Raw genomic sequence first — 12848 nt, 5'->3', positions numbered from 1 at the left:
CACTCTACTTTTCTTTATCCTCAATCCGTCAAGTAACTTTTCCTTTCCTTTTTCCTCTTCCATTGTCAACTCGTATTCTTTTGGTGTTTTGTATCTACACCCAATCACCACTCCGCATTCTTCTCTCACTTTCTTCAACAACTCCATCATTGTTATTCTTTCTTCTCCTTCTATTTCCACTAGCACTGTGAGCTTCTTTTCATAATTCCTTCCTCTTTGATCCAGTTCTTCATTTTTTTCTCTCAAGCTCTTTCTTTGCAGGCCTCTTCCCACCTCCATTTTGTCATCCAGCGCTGTCACCATCTCCGTACTTAAAGTATTTATCCCCAAACAGCAAGCGCTGTTTGGGGAGTAAATAGCTCCACTGCACACAAGTTCCCCTTTTTTGAAAAGGTTATAATCAAATCACGGCTTCAGTTTATAGTTCTCAAACTCACAGTTCTCTTTGTTTGCTCTCACTCTGCTAGCTGTACCACTTCCTTCTTCCACTAGGGCGCCCTCAAGGTGGTATGGCCGTAAGCGAAAACTGCTGCCAAAATTGGGCTATTTAAAAGGTTAGACCATTAATGAAGAAAACTAAGAAGAACTTTTGAAAAAACTCAAACTCTTTCAACCTCTCTGAAGAATCTCAGAGACTTTTAAAGGCTTTCTGAAGAAGCTCAGTAAGTCTTTTTTTTAAACTAAGAAGAACTTTTGAAAAAACTGAAACTCTTTCATGCTCTCTGAAGAATCTCAGAGACTTTTAAAGGCTTTCTGCAGAAGCTCAGTGAGTCTTTTTTTTTTAAACTAAGAGGAACTTTTGAAAAAACTGAAACTCTTTCATGCTCTCTGAAGAATCTCAGGGACTTTTAAAGGCTTTCTGAAGAAGCTCAGGGACTCTTTTTTTTTTTTTAATTCAAAAATCTTACAGCACCTGGTATTCCCAGGCGGTCTCCCATCCAAGTACTAACCAAGCCCGACCCTGCTTAGCTTCCGAGATCAGACGAGATCGGGCGTGACCAAGGTGGTATGACCGTAAGCGAAAACTGCTGCCAAAATTGGGCTATTTAAAAGGTTAGACCATTAATGAAGAAAACTAAGAAGAACTTTTGAAAAAACTCAAACTCTTTCATGCTCTCTGAAGAATCTCAGAGACTTTTAAAGGCTTTCTGAAGAAGCTCAGTGAGTCTTTTTTTTAAACTAAGAAGAACTTTTGAAAAAACTCAAACTCTTTCATGCTCTCTGAAGAATCTCAGAGACTTTTAAAGGCTTTCTGAAGAAGCTCAGTGAGTCTTTTTTTTAAACTAAGAAGAACTTTTGAAAAAACTCAAACTCTTTCATGCTCTCTGAAGAATCTCAGAGACTTTTAAAGGCTTTCTGAAGAAGCTCAGGGACTCTTTTTTTTAAAGTAAGAAGAACTTTTGAAAAAACTCAAACTCTTTCATGCTCTCTGAAGAATCTCAGAGACTTTTAAAGGCTTTCTGAAGAAGCTCAGGGACTCTTTTTTTTTTTTTAAATCAAAAAAGCTTACAGCACCTGGTATTCCCAGGCGGTCTCCCATCCAAGTACTAACCAGGCCCGACCCTGCTTAGCTTCCGAGATCAGACGAGATCGGGCGTGACCAAGGTGGTATGGCCGTAAGCTAAAACTGCTGCCAAAATTGGGCTATTTAAAAGGTTAGACCATTAATGAAGAAAACTAAGAAGAACTTTTGAAAAAACTCAAACTCTTTCAACCTCTCTGAAGAATCTCAGAGACTTTTAAAGGCTTTCTGAAGAAGCTCAGTGAGTCTTTTTTTTAAACTAAGAAGAACTTTTGAAAAAACTCAAACTCTTTCATGCTCTCTGAAGAATCTCAGAGACTTTTAAAGGCTTTCTGAAGAAGCTCAGGGACTCTTTTTTTAAACTAACAAGAACTTTTGAAAAAACTCAAACTCTTTCATGCTCTCTGAAGAATCTCAGAGACTTTTAAAGGCTTTCTGAAGAAGCTCAGTGAGTCTTTTTTTTAAAGTAAGAAGAACTTTTGAAAAAACTCAAACTCTTTCATGCTCTCTGAAGAATCTCAGAGACTTTTAAAGGCTTTCTGAAGAAGCTCAGGGACTCTTTTTTTTTTTTAAATCAAAAAAGCTTACAGCACCTGGTATTCCCAGGCGGTCTCCCATCCAAGTACTAACCAGGCCCGACCCTGCTTAGCTTCCGAGATCAGACGAGATCGGGCGTGACATTTTTTTTTTTTTTTTTTTTATTGGAAAATTTCAATCAATAAAATACAATAAAATCAAATAGAAATTAAAAGATACAGATTTTCTTCCACAACCATTCTACATCACAAATCATTTACATAATTTAAAAAACTTCTTCACTTCCAGGCAACTTCCACATTAGATCCTTTAAAACACCACAAACTTTTGGGGTAAAAACACCATAAAAAACATCCAACTTATTTTCACATTTAAAATACTCATACAATCCTTCAATATACAATTAAGTTTTCCTTTTAAAAGCAATCCAAACATCCAACACGATTTTTTCCTTTTTTGCTACAATTCTTCTCTCCCATATTGCACTTTTCATTAGCATCACACACAGATTAATAAAACTTTAGTTTTTACCCTTTTCTTCCATCCCAAACATCACCACTCTATTCCATTCTACAGTCCTCTCATTGGATTCCCCTCTCAACATTTCAATCAGTCTTTTACCCTTTTTGTTAAAATCTTCCAATTCTCTACAATTTAAAAACAAGTGTAAAAAACTTTCATCTTCCACATTACACACTTTACATGTTTCACTTAGTTCCATGTGGATTTTTTTTAAAATAATGTCAGTAAAAATTGCTCTGTGTCTGATTAAATATTCAAAACTCTCCAATTTTGCGTCTATCATTGTACCTTTCATGTTATTCCATATATCCTCTTCTTTTAGATCTTTGTATTTCTGTACCCAGTACTCATTGACTTTTGGTTTTCTGAAAACCCCCTCTCTAAAAAAACAGTAAAACATTTTCACAGTACATTCATTAAAAGCATATCGTTTTTCTCCCAACTTTACATTCACTTTTTTCCCTTGTTTCTCTTCTTCCATATCTTCTATTCTTTTTATCCACTCTTTGGGTATTGCTTCTTTCATTATTTCATACTTATTTTGTAGTTCTTGTTCATTAAAATCCTCTTTTGCCACTTCCATTGTATCTATTATATACTGTAATGGTAAAAATCCCTCTTTAAATTCATATAAAATATCTCTAACTCTTGTGATCCCAACATCCCACCATTTCTTTAAAAAAAATCACATTCCCCTGATTTAAAATGCCGCTGTTTAAGAATAAAGGCTGGTTTAAAATGCTCTCTCTACCTTGAGGATTAAAATTAACAATAGTTTAAAATTTCCCCCAAGCACTCATCAATTCTCTGTAAAAATCTGGCATTCCTTTCACCATCCAATTCTTAGTTTTCATCCATAAAATATTATCTCCCAAATTAAAATTCCCACATTTATTTAAAAAATATTCCATCGTCTTTTTCCACGTTGTTTTAATTTTCTCATCCAGATACTTTTTTATTACTTTAACTCTTAAGCTATTTTTTCTTTGTTCCACATCTATCAATCCCATCCCTCCCTTTCCAACTTCTCCTATTATAGTATTGTATGCAATTCTTGGAGGTTTTCCATCCCATATAAAATCCAGAAAACATTTCTTCAGCCTTTTTCCCACCCACATCGGCATAGAAGTCACATATAAAACATACCACAACTTTGCTACCATTAAAACATTTACAATCAAAACCTTCCCCTTTAAACTTAAAGTCCTCAATTTCCAAAAATTTAACCTTCTTTCAATTCCTCCTAGTATTTCTTCCCACATTACTACTTCAACATATTTTTCGTCTTTCCCTATTAAAACACCTAGGATCTTTATTTCCTTTGATTCTTTAAACTTAAAATCATTTGCTAAAACACTCGCCCCTCCAAATCTCATATATACTGTTTTCTCTTCATTTATCTTGCTCCCTGATCCCCTACAAAACGTCTGTACCACTTCCATTGCTTTTTTAACACTGTTTATATCCTTAACCATTATTGTTGTATCGTCTGCGTATTGAAACATGTTTTCATTTTCCCCACTCTCTTCAATGTCTATCCCTTTTACTTCTTTATCTCTTTTAACAGCTAATCCCAAAGGTTCTGCAACTAGTGAATATAAAAGTGCTGATAGTGGACATCCTTGTCTTATTGACCTAGTTAATTTAAAACATTCTGTTAAAAACCCATTACATTTTACTCTTGTTATTGCTCCTTTATATAAAATTTTAATCCATTTGATAAAACTTTCCCCAAACCCATACCCACTTAAAATCTCAAATAAATAGTCATGTTCTACTCTGTCGAAGGCCTTTTCAAAATCCAAACTAATAACATACCCATCCTTATTTTTTTCTTTCATATACCTTATTCTATCTATTATACTTATTGTTGTGTCTGCTATATCCTTCCCTTTCACTCCATATACTTGATTTGTTTTGATTATGGTTGGCATTACCTCCTTCAATCTGTTGGCTAAAACTTTTGTTAAAATTTTCAAATCTGTGTTCAACATTGTGATGGGTCTATAATTTTTTAAATCTGCTTTTTCTCCTTTTCTTTTATATATCAACTTAATTAATCCCATCCCCATTCTCTGATTCATTTCATCTTTCTTAAAAGTCTCTTCATATACTTCTTTTAAAATATCCGTTAAAAAATCCTTAAAAGTTATATAAAATTCATTCCCTAAACCGTCAATACCTGGGCTTTTCCTTTTATTCAGTTCACTTATTGCTCTTTTTATCTCTTCTTCTCTTATCTCTAGGTCACACTCTTTTTTGTCATCCTCTCCTACTTTGGTCTTTATTTGTTTCAATAATTCTAGTTTTTCTTCCTCCTTTACTCCTTCTGCTTTGAATAGCTTTCCATAGTATGCTTTTATTGCTTTTAGTATCTCTTCATTTGTTTCCACTATCTCTCCATCTTCCCTTTGTATTCTTTTAATTGTTTGTGAAATTCCCCTTCTTCTTTCCAAATCAAAAAAAAACTTAGTACATTTCTCTCCTTCCACTGTATACTTTGCTTTACTTCTTAATCGTGCCCCATTATATTTCTTCTCTTCTATTTCTTTCAGTTTTCCCTCTATTTCTTTTATTTTTTGTATATCTTTTTCATTCATGTTCAATTCCTTTTCTAGTTGTTCTCGTATGTCTCTTTCTTTACCCTTTTTACATCTCTGAATTATCCCACAATATTTTATGCTAAAATTTTTGATTAAATACTTCACATTTTCCCACCAAATCCTTTTGTCTTCTCTATACATTCCGTTTTCTTTTTCCTTTGTTATAATTTCCTGTACACTTAAAACATAGTCTTCGTTCTTTAAAATCCCTGTGTTTAAAACCCATACTCCCGGCCCTCTTTTCACTGTATCCCAATCAATTTGCATAAAAATAGGCTTGTGATCACTTAAACTAGTTTCTTCATATCTTATTTTTTTCTAAATAGCTTTCCATATTCCGTGTACATAAAATAAAATCAATTCTCGTTTTACAAATAAAATTCCCCACAATTTGTCTTCTTGAAAATTCTTTTCTCTTTTCATTTCTTTCCCTCCATACATCAATCAATTCATTTTCTTCCATCAGCCCTTTTAACTCTTTTCTTCCTGTATCTGTCTTAAAAACCATTCCTTCAGCCATGTCCAGTTTACTAAAAACAACATTAAAATCCCCCATAATAACAATATCCTTATATTTCCTTAAAAGTTCCCTTAAACCATTAAAATATTCCCTCTTCTTAATCTCTTCCGGTGGTGCATGCACATTTACCACAAGTATTTTGTTCTCTTCATATTCCATTTCAAAACCTATACATTTCCCCACTTTATCTTTATATACTACTTTACATTTTATATCTCTATTTTCTCTTATTAGTACTGCAACTCCTCTTCCAAATCTATCATCCCCGTTGTTGTATAAAATCTCTCCATTCCATTTTTTTCTTATTTCACTTATATGCAAGTCTTTCCAGTTAGTCTCTTGTAACATTATCACATCTTCTCTTTTACACATTTCCTTCACTTTTTCAAATTTCCTCATGTCCATTAAACCTCTAGCATTAAAAGTAACCATTCTTAAAATCATGACACAAAAAAAAGTTCTTAAAAAGACATTGCTAAAATCCATCTTTTCATTCATTCTCCTCCGAGTCCTTTACCAGCTCCTTTTCATCTATACTTTGTTGCTCACCTTTTAAAGTCACTCTTTTTCTCGCTCCTTCAGTGTTCGGTTTTATCTGTATTGATCTTCTCCTTTTATTTGATGGAACTACATTGTCATCTTCTTCATTTTCCGCTTCCTTTTCCATTTCCACATTCTGCTCCGTGTCCTTTTGTTCTGCTCTGTCTACTTCACTTTCCAAGCTTACATTCATGTCCATTTGTGTCCAGTTTTTATCCTCTTGTTGTGTTTGTTCCCCCTGTTTATACTCATCGTCCATCCGTTCCTCACTTTGTTTATTTTCTGTAATATTACTCGTCTCCTTTCCTCCGTTTTCTTCTTCTTGCTCCTTTTCTGTGTCTCTTTCTAGCACCTGCCCGCTCACCTGCTCCTCTTCTTCCTCCTCTCGCCCCGTCCAGCATTCACATTTAGTGAGAACCTCTCGGCAATCCGGGCACTTAACAGCGTTGCAGTTCCTTGCAAAGTGGCCTTTCTCGTCACATTTAAAACACTTAAAATCTGGACAGTCTTTCACCACGTGGTCCGGGCTCATGCACAGTCGACAGGTTTTCACCTGATGACTGTGCATCACTCTGAAGTATTGTGGTCCTTCAGCTGTTTCCAGTCTTGTGCTGTATGGTAGTGATGCCACCTCCCTTGGGAACCTTACTTTTAAAAAGCGTGTGCCGTCCTCTATATTTGTGCCCGGATAAAACCTCCTTTTCACCACAGAAACTGGGATTACTCCCCATTGTTCCAGCTTATTAAAAATGTCCGCATCCTCAGTGTAGGCCGGCAGGTGCATAAAAGAGACAACATAGTCCCTGTTGTGAAGACTCTTTACCTCGAATGTCATTCCTTTAATATCCAATCCGTCCATTAAGCATCCCGTATCCTCCTCCCGTTCAAGTGTAACTTCATATTCATTTGTTTGTTTAGGTCTCACTGCCAAAATCTTTCCTTCTCCGATCTTCTCCGTCACTGCTTTTATTATATCCATCGCTCTCACCTCTTTTTCATCTCTTAAATCCACCGTTATTGTCGCTTCCTTTTTGTACATCCTTTTCGCTTTCTCCTTTCTCGCTTCTTTCCCCCGTTCTTGTCCATCTCTTTGTTGTTCGTCCGGTCCGTGGTCGTTTCGCCCTCGTGATACTCCAGCCATTGCAATGTCCGTTAACCTTTGTCCATCCATCAAAGAAAAACACGCAGACAAAATTCCTCCCAAACAGCGTATGCTGTTGGGAGGATTTAGCTTAAACAAAAAACAAAACAAAAAAACTAACAAAAAAACACTGATTCTGACAAAAACAAACGAAAAAACACAGAAACACGTTTGGTGAGCCTTCCTCACCCACTACTGCCACACTACTTCCTGGTTGCTCTAGGGCGCCCTCAAGGTGGTATGGCCGTAAGCGAAAACTGCTGCCAAAATTGGGCCATTTAAAAGGTTAGACCATTAATGAAGAAAACTAAGAAGAACTTTTGAAAAAACTCAAACTCTTTCATGCTCTCTGAAGAATCTCAGAGACTTTTAAAGGCTTTCTGAAGAAGCTCAGTGAGTCTTTTTTTTAAACTAAGAGGAACTTTTGAAAAAACTCAAACTCTTTCATGCTCTCTGAAGAATCTCAGAGACTTTTAAAGGCTTTCTGAAGAAGCTCAGGGACTCTTTTTTTTTTTTAAATCAAAGAAGCTTACAGCACCTGGTATTCCCAGGCGGTCTCCCATCCAAGTACTAACCAGGCCCGACCCTGCTTAGCTTCCAAGATCAGACGAGATCGGGCGTGACCAAGGTGGTATGGCCGTAAGCGAAAACTGCTGCCAAAATTGGGCTATTTAAAAGGTTAGACCATTAATGAAGAAAACTAAGAAGAACTTTTGAAAAAACTCAAACTCTTTCATGCTCTCTGAAGAATCTCAGAGACTTTTAAAGGCTTTCTGAAGAAGCTCAGTGAGTCTTTTTTTTAAACTAAGAAGAACTTTTGAAAAAACTCAAACTCTTTCATGCTCTCTGAAGAATCTCAGAGACTTTTAAAGGCTTTCTGAAGAAGCTCAGTGAGTCTTTTTTTTAAACTAAGAAGAACTTTTGAAAAAACTCAAACTCTTTCATGCTCTCTGAAGAATCTCAGAGACTTTTAAAGGCTTTCTGAAGAAGCTCAGGGACTCTTTTTTTTTTTAGATCAAAAAAGCTTACAGCACCTGGTATTCCCAGGCGGTCTCCCATCCAAGTACTAACCAACCCGACCCTGCTTAGCTTCCGAGATCAGACGAGATCGGGCGTGACCAAGGTGGTATGGCCGTAAGCGAAAACTGCTGCCAAAATTGGGCTATTTAAAAGGTTAGACCATTAATGAAGAAAACTAAGAAGAACTTTTGAAAAAACTCAAACTCTTTCAACCTCTCTGAAGAATCTCAGAGACTTTTAAAGGCTTTCTGAAGAAGCTCAGTGAGTCTTTTTTTTAAACTAAGAAGAACTTTTGAAAAAACTGAAACTCTTTCATGCTCTCTGAAGAATCTCAGAGACTTTTAAAGGCTTTCTGCAGAAGCTCAGTGAGTCTTTTTTTTTAAACTAAGAGGAACTTTTGAAAAAACTCAAACTCTTTCATGCTCTCTGAAGAATCTCAGAGACTTTTAAAGGCTTTCTGAAGAAGCTCAGGGACTCTTTTTTTTTTTTAAATCAAAAAAGCTTACAGCACCTGGTATTCCCAGGCGGTCTCCCATCCAAGTACTAACCAGGCCCGACCCTGCTTAGCTTCCGAGATCAGACGAGATCGGGCGTGACCAAGGTGGTATGGCCGTAAGCTAAAACTGCTGCCAAAATTGGGCCATTTAAAAGGTTAGACCATTAATGAAGAAAACTAAGAAGAACTTTTGAAAAAACTCAAACTCTTTCATGCTCTCTGAAGAATCTCAGAGACTTTTAAAGGCTTTCTGAAGAAGCTCAGTGAGTCTTTTTTTTTAAACTAAGAGGAACTTTTGAAAAAACTCAAACTCTTTCATGCTCTCTGAAGAATCTCAGAGACTTTTAAAGGCTTTCTGAAGAAGCTCAGTGAGTCTTTTTTTTAAACTAAGAAGAACTTTTGAAAAAACTCAAACTCTTTCATGCTCTCTGAAGAATCTCAGAGACTTTTAAAGGCTTTCTGAAGAAGCTCAGGGACTCTTTTTTTTTTTTTTAAATCAAAAAAGCTTACAGCACCTGGCATTCCCAGGCGGTCTCCCATCCAAGTACTAACCAGGCCCGACCCTGCTTAGCTTCCGAGATCAGACGAGATCGGGCGTGACCAAGGTGGTATGGCCGTAAGCGAAAACTGCTGCCAAAATTGGGCTATTTAAAAGGTTAGACCATTAATGAAGAAAACTAAGAAGAACTTTTGAAAAAACTCAAACTCTTTCAACCTCTCTGAAGAATCTCAGAGACTTTTAAAGGCTTTCTGAAGAAGCTCAGTGAGTCTTTTTTTTAAACTAAGAAGAACTTTTGAAAAAACTCAAACTCTTTCATGCTCTCTGAAGAATCTCAGAGACTTTTAAAGGCTTTCTGAAGAAGCTCAGGGACTCTTTTTTTAAACTAACAAGAACTTTTGAAAAAACTCAAACTCTTTCATGCTCTCTGAAGAATCTCAGAGACTTTTAAAGGCTTTCTGAAGAAGCTCAGTGAGTCTTTTTTTTTTTTTAAATCAAAAAAGCTTACAGCACCTGGTATTCCCAGGCGGTCTCCCATCCAAGTACTAACCAGGCCCGACCCTGCTTAGCTTCCGAGATCAGACGAGATCGGGCGTGACCAAGGTGGTATGGCCGTAAGGTAAAACTGCTGCCAAAATTGGGCCATTTAAAAGGTTAGACCATTAATGAAGAAAACTAAGAAGAACTTTTGAAAAAACTCAAACTCTTTCATGCTCTCTGAAGAATCTCAGAGACTTTTAAAGGCTTTCTGATGAAGCTCAGTGAGTCTTTTTTTTAAACTAAGAGGAACTTTTGAAAAAACTCAAACTCTTTCATGCTCTCTGAAGAATCTCAGAGACTTTTAAAGGCTTTCTGAAGAAGCTCAGTGAGTCTTTTTTTTAAACTAAGAGGAACTTTTGAAAAAACTCAAACTCTTTCATGCTCTCTGAAGAATCTCAGAGACTTTTAAAGGCTTTCTGAAGAAGCTCAGGGACTCTTTTTTTTTTTTTAAATCAAAAAAGCTTACAGCACCTGGTATTCCCAGGCGGTCTCCCATCCAAGTACTAACCAGGCCCGACCCTGCTTAGCTTCCGAGATCAGACGAGATCGGGCGTGACCAAGGTGGTATGGCCGTAAGCGAAAACTGCTGCCAAAATTGGGCTATTTAAAAGGTTAGACCATTAATGAAGAAAACTAAGAAGAACTTTTGAAAAAACTCAAACTCTTTCAACCTCTCTGAAGAATCTCAGAGACTTTTAAAGGCTTTCTGAAGAAGCTCAGTGAGTCTTTTTTTTAAACTAAGAAGAACTTTTGAAAAAACTCAAACTCTTTCATGCTCTCTGAAGAATCTCAGAGACTTTTAAAGGCTTTCTGAAGAAGCTCAGGGACTCTTTTTTTTTTTTAAATCAAAAAAGCTTACAGCACCTGGTATTCCCAGGCGGTCTCCCATCCAAGTACTAACCAGGCCCGACCCTGCTTAGCTTCCGAGATCAGACGAGATCGGGCGTGACCAAGGTGGTATGGCCGTAAGCTAAAACTGCTGCCAAAATTGGGCCATTTAAAAGGTTAGACCATTAATGAAGAAAACTAAGAAGAACTTTTGAAAAAACTCAAACTCTTTCATGCTCTCTGAAGAATCTCAGAGACTTTTAAAGGCTTTCTGAAGAAGCTCAGTGAGTCTTTTTTTTAAACTAAGAGGAACTTTTGAAAAAACTCAAACTCTTTCATGCTCTCTGAAGAATCTCAGAGACTTTTAAAGGCTTTCTGAAGAAGCTCAGTGAGTCTTTTTTTTAAACTAAGAAGAACTTTTGAAAAAACTCAAACTCTTTCATGCTCTCTGAAGAATCTCAGAGACTTTTAAAGGCTTTCTGAAGAAGCTCAGGGACTCTTTTTTTTTTTTTTAAATCAAAAAAGCTTACAGCACCTGGTATTCCCAGGCGGTCTCCCATCCAAGTACTAACCAGGCCCGACCCTGCTTAGCTTCCGAGATCAGACGAGATCGGGCGTGACCAAGGTGGTATGGCCGTAAGCTAAAACTGCTGCCAAAATTGGGCCATTTAAAAGGTTAGACCATTAATGAAGAAAACTAAGAAGAACTTTTGAAAAAACTCAAACTCTTTCATGCTCTCTGAAGAATCTCAGAGACTTTTAAAGGCTTTCTGAAGAAGCTCAGTGAGTCTTTTTTTTAAACTAAGAGGAACTTTTGAAAAAACTCAAACTCTTTCATGCTCTCTGAAGAATCTCAGAGACTTTTAAAGGCTTTCTGAAGAAGCTCAGGGACTCTTTTTTTTTTTTTTAAATCAAAAAAGCTTACAGCACCTGGTATTCCCAGGCGGTCTCCCATCCAAGTACTAACCAGGCCCGACCCTGCTTAGCTTCCGAGATCAGACGAGATCGGGCGTGACCAAGGTGGTATGGCCGTAAGCGAAAACTGCTGCCAAAATTGGGCTATTTAAAAGGTTAGACCATTAATGAAGAAAACTAAGAACTTTTGAAAAAACTCAAACTCTTTCAACCTCTCTGAAGAATCTCAGAGACTTTTAAAGGCTTTCTGAAGAAGCTCAGTGAGTCTTTTTTTTAAACTAAGAAGAACTTTTGAAAAAACTCAAACTCTTTCATGCTCTCTGAAGAATCTCAGAGACTTTTAAAGGCTTTCTGAAGAAGCTCAGGGACTCTTTTTTTAAACTAAGAAGAATTTTTGAAAAAACTCAAACTCTTTCATGCTCTCTGAAGAATCTCAGAGACTTTTAAAGGCTTTCTGAAGAAGCTCATTGAGTCTTTTTTTTAAAGTAAGAAGAACTTTTGAAAAAACTCAAACTCTTTCATGCTCTCTGAAGAATCTCAGAGACTTTTAAAGGCTTTCTGAAGAAGCTCAGGGACTCTTTTTTTTTTTTAAATCAAAAAAGCTTACAGCACCTGGTATTCCCAGGCGGTCTCCCATCCAAGTACTAACCAGGCCCGACCCTGCTTAGCTTCCGAGATCAGACGAGATCGGGCGTGACCAAGGTGGTATGGCCTTAAGCGAAAACTGCTGCCAAAATTGGGCTATTTAAAAGGTTAGACCATTAATGAAGAAAACTAAGAAGAACTTTTGAAAAAACTCAAACTCTTTCATACTCTCTGTAGAATCTCAGAGACTTTTAAAGGCTTTCTGAAGAAGCTCAGTGAGTCTTTTTTTTAAACTAAGAAGAACTTTTGAAAAAACTCAAACTCTTTCATGCTCTCTGAAGAATCTCAGAGACTTTTAAAGGCTTTCTGAAGAAGCTCAGGGACTCTTTTTTTAAACTAAGAAGAACTTTTGAAAAAACTCAAACTCTTTCATGCTCTCTGAAGAATCTCAGAGACTTTTAAAGGCTTTCTGAAGAAGCTCAGTGAGTCTTTTTTTTAAAGTAAGAAGAACTTTTGAAAAAACTCAAACTCTTTCATGCTCTCTGAAGAATCTCAGAGACTTTTAAAGGCTTTCTGAAGA

At 36.6% G+C, this 12848-nt stretch overlaps 12 non-coding genes across 12 annotated transcripts; all 12 read right to left on the bottom strand.

Moving 5' to 3' along the window:
- Nucleotides 1–901: 901 nt before the first annotated feature.
- On the bottom strand, nt 902–1020 carry LOC143716750 (5S ribosomal RNA). Its single transcript, XR_013196211.1, has one exon. It is a non-coding gene; the product is annotated as a 5S ribosomal RNA (ribosomal RNA).
- Nucleotides 1021–1503: 483 nt separating this feature from the next.
- LOC143716628 (5S ribosomal RNA) lies at nt 1504–1622 on the bottom strand. The gene has a single exon (XR_013196092.1). It is a non-coding gene; the product is annotated as a 5S ribosomal RNA (ribosomal RNA).
- Nucleotides 1623–7911: 6289 nt separating this feature from the next.
- On the bottom strand, nt 7912–8030 carry LOC143716685 (5S ribosomal RNA). The gene has a single exon (XR_013196148.1). It is a non-coding gene; the product is annotated as a 5S ribosomal RNA (ribosomal RNA).
- Nucleotides 8031–8407: 377 nt separating this feature from the next.
- On the bottom strand, nt 8408–8525 carry LOC143716771 (5S ribosomal RNA). The gene has a single exon (XR_013196232.1). It is a non-coding gene; the product is annotated as a 5S ribosomal RNA (ribosomal RNA).
- Nucleotides 8526–8904: 379 nt separating this feature from the next.
- Nucleotides 8905–9023, bottom strand: LOC143716627 (5S ribosomal RNA). Its single transcript, XR_013196091.1, has one exon. It is a non-coding gene; the product is annotated as a 5S ribosomal RNA (ribosomal RNA).
- A 381-nt stretch (nt 9024–9404) lies between these two features.
- On the bottom strand, nt 9405–9523 carry LOC143716643 (5S ribosomal RNA). Its single transcript, XR_013196107.1, has one exon. It is a non-coding gene; the product is annotated as a 5S ribosomal RNA (ribosomal RNA).
- Nucleotides 9524–9901: 378 nt separating this feature from the next.
- LOC143716693 (5S ribosomal RNA) lies at nt 9902–10020 on the bottom strand. Its single transcript, XR_013196156.1, has one exon. It is a non-coding gene; the product is annotated as a 5S ribosomal RNA (ribosomal RNA).
- A 379-nt stretch (nt 10021–10399) lies between these two features.
- Nucleotides 10400–10518, bottom strand: LOC143716626 (5S ribosomal RNA). The gene has a single exon (XR_013196090.1). It is a non-coding gene; the product is annotated as a 5S ribosomal RNA (ribosomal RNA).
- Nucleotides 10519–10792: 274 nt separating this feature from the next.
- LOC143716624 (5S ribosomal RNA) lies at nt 10793–10911 on the bottom strand. Its single transcript, XR_013196088.1, has one exon. It is a non-coding gene; the product is annotated as a 5S ribosomal RNA (ribosomal RNA).
- A 380-nt stretch (nt 10912–11291) lies between these two features.
- LOC143716623 (5S ribosomal RNA) lies at nt 11292–11410 on the bottom strand. The gene has a single exon (XR_013196087.1). It is a non-coding gene; the product is annotated as a 5S ribosomal RNA (ribosomal RNA).
- A 276-nt stretch (nt 11411–11686) lies between these two features.
- On the bottom strand, nt 11687–11805 carry LOC143716622 (5S ribosomal RNA). The gene has a single exon (XR_013196086.1). It is a non-coding gene; the product is annotated as a 5S ribosomal RNA (ribosomal RNA).
- A 478-nt stretch (nt 11806–12283) lies between these two features.
- LOC143716734 (5S ribosomal RNA) lies at nt 12284–12402 on the bottom strand. Its single transcript, XR_013196196.1, has one exon. It is a non-coding gene; the product is annotated as a 5S ribosomal RNA (ribosomal RNA).
- Between the last annotated feature and the right edge of the window lie 446 nt (nt 12403–12848).

The sequence above is a fragment of the Siphateles boraxobius genome, unplaced genomic scaffold, assembly GCF_051911475.1.
Source record: "Siphateles boraxobius isolate OS27281-9 unplaced genomic scaffold, OSU_SipBor_1 6, whole genome shotgun sequence".
Taxonomy (NCBI): domain Eukaryota; kingdom Metazoa; phylum Chordata; class Actinopteri; order Cypriniformes; family Leuciscidae; genus Siphateles; species Siphateles boraxobius.
Note: the sequence above shows the minus strand (reverse complement) of the source record. Positions and strands in the feature narration are given on the sequence as shown.